The sequence below is a fragment of the Apodemus sylvaticus genome, chromosome 8 (genome assembly GCF_947179515.1).
Source record: "Apodemus sylvaticus chromosome 8, mApoSyl1.1, whole genome shotgun sequence".
NCBI classification, from domain to species: Eukaryota; Metazoa; Chordata; class Mammalia; order Rodentia; family Muridae; genus Apodemus; species Apodemus sylvaticus.
Window position 1 is genome coordinate 91,860,307 of NC_067479.1, and position 12,039 is coordinate 91,872,345.

The window sequence follows — 12,039 nt, forward strand, 5'->3', positions numbered from 1 at the left end:
AGCTCGGAAATAGGTTTTCCTCTTTTGTTCCCAGACAGTTGCATCCTGAAAACCACCGTTGAATATTTTAAATTGCTTGGGTCGGAAGCAATTATCCGTCTTCTTTCTTTGATCAGCATCTCACATAGTTTGGTTGTCAGTCACCCTTAGTGCACTGGAATCTATTGAACTGGATGGCTCTGTCCAGGCTTGGGGATTACTGAATCACTTAGAGTTATAGGTGCACAGTTATTTGAATAGGATTGTTATATCCATGATTATAATTTACTCTTTGTTTCAGCAGAGCTGCTTTGGCAGATTTTATGAGTTAGGGATCCTCTCAGGCAAATGTACAAGGAGAAAGCAGGGAACTCTTCATCCCTGCTTGTCAGGAGAGTAGTCACGTGTGGTTTCATTCCAGTACCCGCTCTTTGGCTTCTCCCAAGAACATAACCCCAAATTATCCTCCTATCTCCAGATGAAAATGAGACTTAGAAAAGACAAAAACAGTTCCTGTGCACTATATGCAGGCTCAAATTATCTTTGAAGGTTCTCTGGAACCAAGGTAAGATTAAAAAACCAACCAACCAAACAAGCAAACAAAAATACTACTCAGCATCTCTTGTCCTGCTGATGGGAACATGATCCTCACCTAGAGACATCTGAGGTCGAGCCAGTTTTATGCCATTGCTGTGCTTTATTTAAAGTCGATCTCAAGGCGAGGGACAGCAGAAGCTGCATTTTGGTTGAATATAACATTCTTTTGAAATGTTGGTGGATATTAGGATGGCAGCTCTCTTATACTGGAGAACTGCAAAAGAATTAAACTGGTTCTAGAACAAAGCAAACAGACAGTACCATGCGTGTTCTCAGAGCAGAGCTGGTACAAAATCATGCCAGTCTTTAGACATGATAAAGCTTCATGCCCCCGAGAGGCACTGCTGAAGAGGAAGTATGAGAATTTGAAAGGGAGGAGAGAGGCATATTGAGCACGGTGGTTTTGAACTTCAGTTTCTCAGGGCTTCCATATGGTGCCTAGTATACAGACAGATAAAGCAGAGCTGCGATCAGAACTGAATCAGAGGCCTATAACTTCTGCTTGGCCACACACCTTCCAGAGAAGCTGAGGACTTCTGACTCCACTTCTAGGTCTCTTAACTCACCAGGATACTCCAAGTTACAGCAATTTCCTTAAAAGAGCATATCTTGAGCCCAGCTATGATGAAGCTGAAGAGCCTGGGTTTGTGCAGAGGGCTATTCCTGACCAGAGAAGCCTCAGAGTAGAGCTGATTCTGTATATACTTGCCATTAGAGACAGACCATCTTTGGGAGAATTTCGATGGAGGAAGCTGGAACGAGCTAGGTGGTTTAGAGAGAAAGGGATTGGCCCTGCCCAGCAACTGAGCCGTTTCTAGCTGATGCACAAGACAATAGGGAATCACTTTGCTCTCTCAAGCAAGTGTGATGTGAAAACTGTCAGCACAGAGCAAGCTTGGAACCAGAATTTTCAACTAATGATAAAATGTCTCCTGAGATATTAGGGTCATTTCAGCTCATGAGAGCTTACTGAGTCTTAGACACCACCCAGGGCATGTCCTCATCGTGTATAAACTTTATAAAAGTCAGTTGGGTATGGCTTGGCTCTTTTGTTAAGACATCTCCACCCAGTCACCCCAAGAATAAAATAATAGCTTCCTTTTGTGTGGTTATAAGATGTGGGTATCTGAAGGATTTTTCTCTGCAGCATGAATGTCAAATAAAGTGTCCCATGAAGTTTGTCAGAGAGAACCTTGGTCCATTAACCTTAAAATTCTGGAGAACTAAAGACCAAGTTTATCAACAGTTTCCAATTCCTGTCTGCTCCTGAATAGTCATTATGGTACATTATTCTTTAATGGGACTTTTTTCCAAAAATAGTAAAAGGGAGACCCCAATGTACCACTAGATTTTGCGTGTTCTCTCTGTTGTTGTTTTGTAGTATAATGTCCCCAGGCACATGCTGCTTCTGAGCTGTAATTACACTTTTAACTCAGCCCTTTATGTCTGGGTCCTTAATGTCCAAGCTCCTATATAATTACCATGTTGACTGTGTGGGAATGAGACAAATATTTCTTGCATGACTTTATCCTATACATTACTATAGTGCTGCACTTAGGAACTTCCTGAGCTGGGAGCTGTACTCTCAACTTGAAAAGACCCAGCAAAGAGAGATTTCTAATCTCTGGCCCACAATGCTGAATTCAGATGGGCAGTGGCTTGATCCAGCTGAGGTCCCCTGAGCTCTTGGGGGAAGATTTGAATTTGGCACTGGAGTCTTGGTTCAGAGCCTGACATGGACTTGGGGACATTTCCTTTTCTAGCCAGCTGTGTATTCATATCTCTGGGCATGTCTCTCCTTACAGTTTTGAAGTATGAATTCTTTAAACATTTGAAAAGGGCCAGATTTCTAACTGAGACCTCCTGGAGGAAGTCACTGTATTTTACCAAACTAGAAAAATACTGGTGATGCTGGTTGCTAAGAGACATCAGAATTTGAAAGTGGGGAGAGAAAAGGGTGGGGCTGTGGCCATTTAGTCAGGGGCTATTCAGGGGACTCCATTTGATTCTGAATGGTCTTAGATCACTAAAACAGAAGACACCAGACTTCAATCCCTGAAAGTTAAGCTTCTCCATCTCTCTCCAAAATCTAAATCCTTTCTTCTCCAGAACTGAAATGCTTACCATAGCATTTCATAATCTGAGAAGCAATTTCCATCTCTTTAATTTTTTGTATGATATGAACAAATCATTGTGATTTTATGTGTCATTTCCTGACATGTATTAAAATATTTACATCTTATAAAAGAGAATAAAAGACAAAACATAATCTTTTTTGGTATAGAATAGAGTTTATTCAGGGCAGAGGATGGGAGTTAATGAGGCAGTGAGAGGCAGAGAGAGAAAGAGAGTAGAGAAGTGAAGGCGGGCCATGATCACGTGGAGACGGGAGGGGAGGAGAGCCCAAGAGGGACAAAGAGGTGAGAGCGCCAAGAGGTAAGAGCAATGAGAGCCGGACAAAACATAATCTTAAAATCTAAGTATTTAGCAACGATCATCAGTATTTTGTGCTCATATTGTGGATCTTTTCCTTATGTGGCTGAAAAACTCACACATGCACTTATATACCATTTTGATATGAACAGCTTATTTTATAACTCAGTTTTATTTTCTTTCTACTCGACCCTATGTTACGCTATGTTTTCCATTTGATAAATATAAATATATACCACTCCTTTGGAGGGTTGATAAGTATTCCATTGTAGTAATAATGAATATTCAATCATTTATTAAAACAAAATCTGATCATTTAACATTAAAACCTTTCTTTGATTGACATCGTGATTAACATCTCAACAACATGCCCTTAGTTGCCTGTCCCCTACCCTGAGCATTTGTCCAAGTATTTTCTTCATGAGGAGAATGTTGAAGCACACACATACACACACACACACACACACACACACACTGTGTCCATAGTTTGAATATAGATTAACGGTCCCAAATAGCCAGTGGTTGATTTTACATATATGTGTGTGTGTGTGTGTGTGTGTAATTTTTTCTAAATTTACCTGTTCCCAGAAACTGACTTCTAAATATCTCAGATATTTGTTACTTATATAAAGTAATAAAGGTCCAATTTTGAACCGTGCCCAAGTTATTAAATTGATAATTTATGAAATTGGAATAAAATCAGTCATCACTAAGGTGCCATTATCTCTAAGATTAATAAAGGTCCAGTCACTTTGTTTTTCTGATAAGTTCTGATAAGTGCACAGAGTACCAAGATTTCATCTAGACAAAGTCATATGTATTTTTTTCTCTTTTGTCTTAACTAGTTTGAGAAAGAAGGCCTGAGGGATGGATTCATAGCTGACTGAAAAGTTTACCTTTAACAGATTAGCAGAGGAAATACTGTCACCTCTACTGAGATGATCAGAAGGACTGATCCCAGAATGCACATGGGATTAATTATATCTGGCCATTCAAAAACTTGGCTTTTAAAAGTGGGATGCCTCAAAATTGTAGAGGTTGGTGAAGCAATATCAGATATAATCACAGTTGAGAAACACACCAGCTGATGAAATTATATACTCAAATCTAGTTTGGATAAGTGTAAACAGAAATATTTAGCTAAAAATATAGTTTATATTTAGTGTTAAAATTCCTATTTGTGTGCATGTATATGTGTGTATGAGTATATGCATATGTGTGCATGAGTGTGTGTGTGTGTGTGTGTGTGTGTGTGTGTGTGTGTGAATGACAGACAGGGAAACTGGCAATCGGGATAAAAGTTTAGTGAACTCTATATAGTGAGTATTTAGCATTGCACAACAGATACTTAAAAAACGTAATCTCTGGACCTTACAAGTATATTAACTGTCTTTCAATAGTGTTCAGTGAGGACATATGTAAGGCTCAGGTTTAGATTATATTCTAGAAATTATTTCTTAAGATGAGTTCCTCTGACCTAATAGTGACCTTGTGTGTGTCAGACTACAGACAGTACTAAGAAAGGGGTGTGGCCAGTGAAGAGGACTACGAGCAATGAAGTTAGGGCAGAGCTATATAAAACAACTGTATTCAGGTATCCAAAGACACAACAAGGTCTTTCCCTAAACTGAAAGGGACATGAGCAGGACAGCTACCTTCAAATGAAGCTACAGAATTCCAGGTAAGTGCTAGACCAGGAGACATCATATTTAAGCTGTTTAATCATTGTCTCCTGAGGTACTTAGTATCCCATCTCTAGTGTCAATGTGTAAGGATTAGGTCACCATCTGGGCGCCACTACAAACAGAAATCCCATCTGGAGGAAAGTCTGTGCTATGTTCCTTTCCCCAGTGCACATATAGTGGGTGGCTTGACAGTCACAAGACACCCCATGGGTGAATTAGACTTTGTCAGAACTCAAAGATAATTTTTGGAGAAGTTTTATCTTCATTAATGAAGCCAAAACTCCTAATAGTCTATGGATAACCTCCACCCATCCCGGGTATAGCTTAAAGAAAAGGGGGTTGGCTGTACCCTGCTCACCAGCTAGTTGATACCTTCCTGATCCTGTCTATCTCAAGTGAGCCCACTAGACACTAATGTGCCCCAGTACTGAGAGCTCTGCCATCTCAGAGCCTTTGTCCCTTGCATGCCCCCAAATGCCTCTCCTTCCATCACTTTCTCATCTTGCTTCTGCTCTTCTTTTTCTGAAGTCAGCCCCACAGATGTCCTTGACAAGTACAATTCTTCTCATTAGAAAAGAAAAAAGTCTCTTCCAAGTGACTCAAAAGTGAATGTGAGGAGTCTTCTAGCTAAAGAAATAGTAACAGCCGCCATGTGAATCAGGAGTTCTCAGCTTAAGTTATAATAGGGAAGCATAACTGCAGGACACTTTCTCACCTACAAGATATTTGAGGATGAAAGGAGTTTGAAGAAAGCTTGTATAAGCACAGTCCAGAGAAAGAGGCACAGCCTGGATGTTGAATTTGGTGATATCTTTCCAAGTTTAAAATGTTTATATTCTATTCCAGGGATATCGCTTGAATCTCTCTTTTCCTAACGTATTATGGAAACAGCTGTGGTATGTTGAAGCATCCATCCTTGTTGAGAACAGACTCATGTCAGAAGGCAAGCTGTTCCCTTGCCAAAGTATTCTTTAAAGCATTAGCGGCAAAAGAAAAGCTGAAAATCGCCCAAACATCCATAAGTGATTGATTCTGTCGGTGTTTACTGCATGTCTGCTATAAAGCAGCCAATAATGTAGGGTTTTTGAGTCATCTTTTTAAATAAAATGAAGATCCTTGGCCTCCCAGAGTCTCCATACTAAGGCATCGAGGTAGGACTAGCAAGACATAATGGCCATTTGCTTTAATCGTTGGATCTATTTATAATGTGTGTGCACATAAAATGTGTATGTGGGGTGTATATTCATGCAGAGGCCAAGAGAAGATGTCGGGTGCCCTGTTGTATATCTCTGTGCCTTATACTCTTGAGACAATTCCTCTTACAGGAGCAAAGCTCTGTTTCCTGTTAGGCTGTGTGGTCAGCAAGCCCCCGGGATTCTCTCATTTCTGCCTCCCCATGCTGGTATTACAGGTGCACACAAGGCTGTGCCCAGTGTACGTGGTTGCTGGACTCTGAACTTGGGCCCCCCAGCTTATCTAGCAAGTGAGCCATCCCCCAAATACGTTTTTTTTCTTGATACTTTACAGAGTGTGGATATGTCTGTTTGCTTGCATTATCCAAACATTTCTAGTAATATTAACCAAGAAACCGCAGTCTCAAGAGTATCAGGATATTGGGGTTTTCTCTCTTTTAATCTGCTTCTGGCCCTGTTTAATTTTCTTACTTGCCTATGTGACTTGCATAATATAAAAACTTATGGGTATTAGAAGACAATTATAAAGCTAAATCAATAATGCGCTTAGAGAACTAAACCTCCTATTTCAATATAAAAGGAAAATTCTTTAACCTGGCTGTAACTACCCAAGTGATTGGATGTTTAATACCATCCAGACTGTGGGGATGGAATCGGAATTCATACTACAGAGTTCAGAACACACTGCTACGTGTCTTCAGGTGGGCAAAATGTCATATAGGCTGTAGGCAGGGATGACTTGTCTTTATTTCGAGACCAGTAGGAAGACAAGCAAACTGAGCACGGCCAACAGAGAAGAGTCCTTGTCTCAGTCCTGATTCTGTCAGTGATGGCGTCCTTCACCATCTGGAAGCCTCAGCCCATCCTCTAATTGAATGTAGAGTTTCTTACTTAAAAATGTGGCCAGCCACTCACAGTTAATGACCCTATATTCTAGAGAGCCCTTTGTAATAGGGAAAGGATCTGAGAACTTAAAATCCTCTAGAATCTTTAAAAAGACCACCCCCATCGTCCAGTCAGCTTTCCCTGTGTCTGTGAGCATACATGTATCACACATATACTTGAATAGAGATTTTATGTAGGTCCAAGCTTTGAGCTTGTGCTATTTCATTTGAAGAGCTATAGAAAGCCAGAATTGGCAGGTTATGTTTTTAAAAGGTAGCTAAGAGAACGTCTTTTAAGGTACCCATTTGATGGATGTAATCTGATATGTTAATGAGGAAAATGAGCATGATGGGAGAACCCCTCCTTTCATTTCTCCCCTTTAATTGGATTCCTGTCAAATTCAAGGGCCTGGGCTTGGCCTCTGGTTTGGGGTGGTAAGAAATAGAGGAGATGTGAGGTTACAAATGAGACACTATGTTTGTGTGCTAAAGGAATGTGTCAGCTAGGAGGAGCCTGTGAAACTTACAAGTGATGAGCTGTCTTGTTTGATCATCTGTAAGAGCCTGTGTAGACCCATCCTATGTGGAATAAGAGACTCAGACTCCTCTTCCACCTAGAACTAAATCAGTCCTTGTCATTGTGGGTTCATAGTATGCCACATAAATCCAGCAAGGATATCCCAGTTCAAACAGAAAGAAGGGACTCCTAGTCAGCTAGCCACTATGGGAAGTTGATGCCTCAGGGAAGGCTTTGGAGATTTGGTGTTTGGGACACTTGCTGTGAGTTCTCTCTTCCCATTTGTTTTCTGACTGATTGGAAAGTGGGTGAGCATGTTTTCATTTCTTCCTCTTGCCTTACCCAAGGTGGAGAGAGTGATTTGTTCCTTGTCCAAAGCACTAGCTATGCATCTCTCCCTCCAGTCAGACTCTGACACACACACTGTCTCTCCCTCCCTCCTTCCCTCCCCCTCTCTCTCCCTCCCTCCCTCCCCCCTCTCTCCCTCCCTCCTTCTCTCCCTCCCTCTCTCCCTCTTCCCCTCTCTCTCCTCCCTCCCCAGCATGGCCAGCAGCCCTACGACATGTTTGCTCTGCCTCACTTATAATGTCCCTCCCCACCACCTTGTGCTGTCATTACTTGGTTCTGAAGGGTTGACGCACAGAGGTGGTCTTAGGTTTTGCCTTTCTGCCTGGCCATTTTCAGAACTGGGAGCAGGTCCAGATGGCATCATCTCCCTGTTCAACACACACACATAAGAGCCTCTGTGGAAGAATGTCCCTCTGCCACAGAATGGTTCTTCTGGGTATATTCATTTTCCCAGGACTGCTATGAGGGTCTAGTCTCCACCCTCAGTAACTCAGACCAATGCTGTTGCTTTTACTCTTTCTTTCTGTTGATGGCTTCTCAAAGGTCCATCCATTTGAAGACCCCCTTCTCTGTATCTTCAGAGCACAAAGGTGTACTTTCTTTAGATGATCTTTCAGAGGAGGGTGCTATAAGTTGGTGTATTGCATTTTAAAGCAAATACGTAACCATTAGAGGGCCCTGTCCTCTCTGTGACTCTCCTGTGACATCTCTGTCTGCTCCTGTTAATTTCTCTAGATCTTCCTCATTTATCTGAGAATATCAGGGCTCCTTTCCAAGCTGCAGCTGATCACTCAGCCTCAGGGCTCCTAACATCGGTGCCTGTCTGGTGGCCTGGCCACTTCCATCTTGCCAGGCCCTAAGGGCATCCGTTGGCTTTCATCTCTGGGTGGAGATGATCTGGTGGGGCAGATACCAGCCAGTGAGGGCAAACATTTGTTGGCTTATGGACTAAATGAAGATGGCAGCCTTCCTCGTCACCACAGTTTAATCTAAATCATCAAATGTACACATAGCAGTGTCATTTTCTCCCTTCCTCCTTCCTCTACCCCCTCCTCTCCCCTTCCCCCATCCATCACCCTCCTCCTTGTTTTTCCCTTCCATCCTTGGTGGCTCTTGTGCCCTCTTTCTTCCTCTTCCTCTCCCTCTCTCATCTTCCCTCCATCCCACTCTCTCACTCCTCCTGTCTTCTTTTCTTTCCAACTAAATTTTTGAATGTATTTTTTAATGATATTTGATCTCCCAGTCTGCTTTGTAGAAAAGCTCAAAACAGACCATGCCCAGAGAAACCCTCGCAGTTCAGTGGAAGAGTCCCGGCTTTTTCTGAGACCCTCTATTGACTCTCAGGGTTGAAACAGTTTAGATTCCACATAAAATATGTGTTGTTTACCCAGGCTCTTCATGCTCTGCATACTGTTACAGTCCTTGAGGAGCTTGTCAGTGACAAGTAAGATAAATGAATGAAGAGGACTTTACAAGTGTTTAAAAGCTAAGTATAGCATTGCTGCCCACTACTTAATTCGACAGACCTGTGCTCAGCCTGGTGCCTTGATGGTGGAAACTTCTAGGGTCTCCCCCTCCCACCCCCCACCCCCCTGCAGGGACCAGTGCTCAGGATGTTAGGAATTCCTTGGTAGTCTGCAGTTGTTAGCACTTCAAGTTAGCCAGATCCAAACCTCTGGTGCTGGGTTGAAGCATCATCGAGGGGCAGTAGGGATTGTAGAGAGTGACTTGAGGGTTTATGCCAGAGCTAGTGAACAGCACACACTCCTTTGAACCTCGAAGACTGCAGAGAATGACTTGTGAGTTTACAGTAGGGTTAGTCAGCAGCAAGACACTCCTTTGAACCTCAGTGGAGACTTTGTGGATTTCATCCTTCTCACCAGGAACTTTAAACTCCCGTGAGCTGCTTCTCTTTTATGCTCTGACTGGAGTCTCTCCAGAGGCCCAGCTCACTTCCAGACCAAACTTGATTTTTTTCCCCCTTTTTATGAGGGGAGACAATCCACAAAGGTTCAAGCAATAGGACACAGGGATCCAGTAAGAAAGCCACAGTCCCAGTTGGTTCAGCCTGAGTCTCTCTGCCTCTGTTTCTTCCTCATGTAAACCAGGCTAAGAATCGCTTCTATGGGCTACTAGTAATACACATTGTCACAGGCTCCTGTTCTTATTAAAGTAGCCCCTCCACCACAGCCTGGGACACAGGCTGCTGTGCCCTGTGACTAAGATAGCACAGGACAGCATTGTTTTCTGACACCGCAAGGGTCATATAAGCAAAGTGATGAGTACTGACTTTAGTGTGTGGCTCCCTCGTAAAATGCCCATGCTCTTCCTAACACTGTTAGGAAGCTCACAGTCCATACTATGGATGGAGTGTAGGCTTCTTTCTCTCTGTCAATCACCTCCTCATCCCCAGGATGTAGCTGGCAGCAAGACAGAGATGATGTTGGATGGCATCCTTATCAAGATGTTTCAGAGAATTTCCCAGCCTCCTAAGATGGCAGTAGGAAGCTGTTTGATAGTCTCCATCTTACAACTCTAGCAAGAAAGACAGAACAAAGGGAAGAAAGAAAAACAGCAAAACTAGAAATACTGTTCCCTAGAGAAACCAGCAGAGGCATTAACACCTGCCTGTGGCGCTTGATCTGCACTCAAGATCTCACACCCATGCTCGCCCATTCTACAGAGGTAGGAACCATTTGATTCACTGTGGGACTCATGATGAATATCGGATATAAACAAGCTGCCTTCATGCAGGTCAGGTGCTGCTTCTCCAGAGAATACAGCAGCTCTATCATCGAAGACAGTGAGAAGCCTGTGGTATCTGTAAGGAAGGAGACAAGTTCTGGGTATATTCATCTATACAAAAGGAAGGCTTGAGCTTTGGGAAGATCTAGTGGAACTTTATCTGGGATTTCTGAGGGGAAAAATAGTCTGATAGCATTTGTTGCATTTCTTGGGAAGTGATAACAAAAGCGTGATAGCAGATTGCAGAAGTGAGAGAAGGAGGGAGAGAGGGTCAGTCAATACTTGTAAACAGATGCCAAGACCCTGGCCCATTTCCTCAAAGACGTCACAGTTTGACAAACATGACATATGGCGTTGGTTCTATCCTAAACTGCTCCCATTATACCCCAAACTGATAGGCTCTTCCAAGAGAGCAGGTGAGTGGTTCGTTCGGATAGGTTTTGTTCCTGCTGCTTCCACATTTAATAAAGGAGTAAAGAAAGGAGCACCCACATACCAAGTCTTCAGTGGCATGTCTTCTTCAAGGCCAGGAGAAGGCCAGTGTGCTGCGGCACCTGGCTGTCTTTGTCTCCTTACTTACTGAAAAGGAGCCTAGCATGGTGATTCTGTCTTCAGCTGTAGGGCAGTCTCCCCAGCCTCTGGTTATCTTATTTAAACCTCCCCTCTCCATCCAGATTCTCTTCTCACTGTGCTGTGAGCTGTAGTCAGCTCTATAGCTGAGTTACATTCCCCATGTCTTGTTTACCTTTGCTTTGGCCTCTGCAGCTGGCCTAGGACCTTACTCTTCATATTACTACTGTCAGAGTCTGGGACCACAAACCAGGACTATTCCTCCCTTCATGAGGTGAACAATTAGGGGCTTGGGAGCTCTTTCTCATAGACAAGTAAACTCAGAATCATCCCAACATTCTCTTCTCTTCTCTTCTCTTCTCTTCTCTTCTCTTCTCTTCTCTTCTCTTCTCTTCTCTTCTCTTCTCTTCTCTTCTCTTCTCTTCTCTTCTCTTCTCTTCTCTTCTCTCTCTCTCTCTCTCTCTCTCTCTCTCTCTCTCTCTCTCTCTCTCTCGTGTGTGTGTGTGTGTGTGTGTGTGTGTGTGTGTGTGTGTGTTGGACGTTTGGAAGTATGAGTATGTATGCATGTAATTTTAGAGAGGTCAACTTAGATACTGTTCCTCAGAAAGCATCTACCTTAGGATTTTGTTTGTTTGCCTGCTTGTTTTCAAGACAGGGTTTCTCTGTGTAGCTTTAGATGTCCTGGAACTGTTGAGTGGCCGGCCTTGAACTCAGAAATCCATCTGCCTCTGCCTCCCAGGTGCTGGGATTAAAGGTGTGTACCACCACTGGCCTGCCTCTACCTTGGGTTTTTTGACAGTCTTTTACTTGGACCTGGGAGCCCCGATTAGGCTAGGCTGGCAATCCCTATGGAGACTCCTTCTCCGATTTCCCAGCTCTAGGATCACAAGCATGTACCACCACACCTGGACGTTAACATGTATGCTGGGGATCAAACCCAGATCATCATACTTTATCAACTGAGCCATCTCCCCAGCAACTCCAAAGTAAGGCTCTGATAGGTACATGCTAGCCACACACTTAACCTGGCACACAGTAGTTCTAACCACTGTAGTTCAGAGAATACTCAGTGACTTTTCTGAGCAGTT

The 12,039-nt window shown here is 43.1% G+C and overlaps 1 protein-coding gene across 1 annotated transcript in view; it reads left to right on the forward strand.

The window, feature by feature from the left end:
- The window catches only part of Erc2 (ELKS/RAB6-interacting/CAST family member 2), an 841,184-nt gene that overhangs the window by 652,491 nt on the left and 176,654 nt on the right, over positions 1–12,039 (forward strand).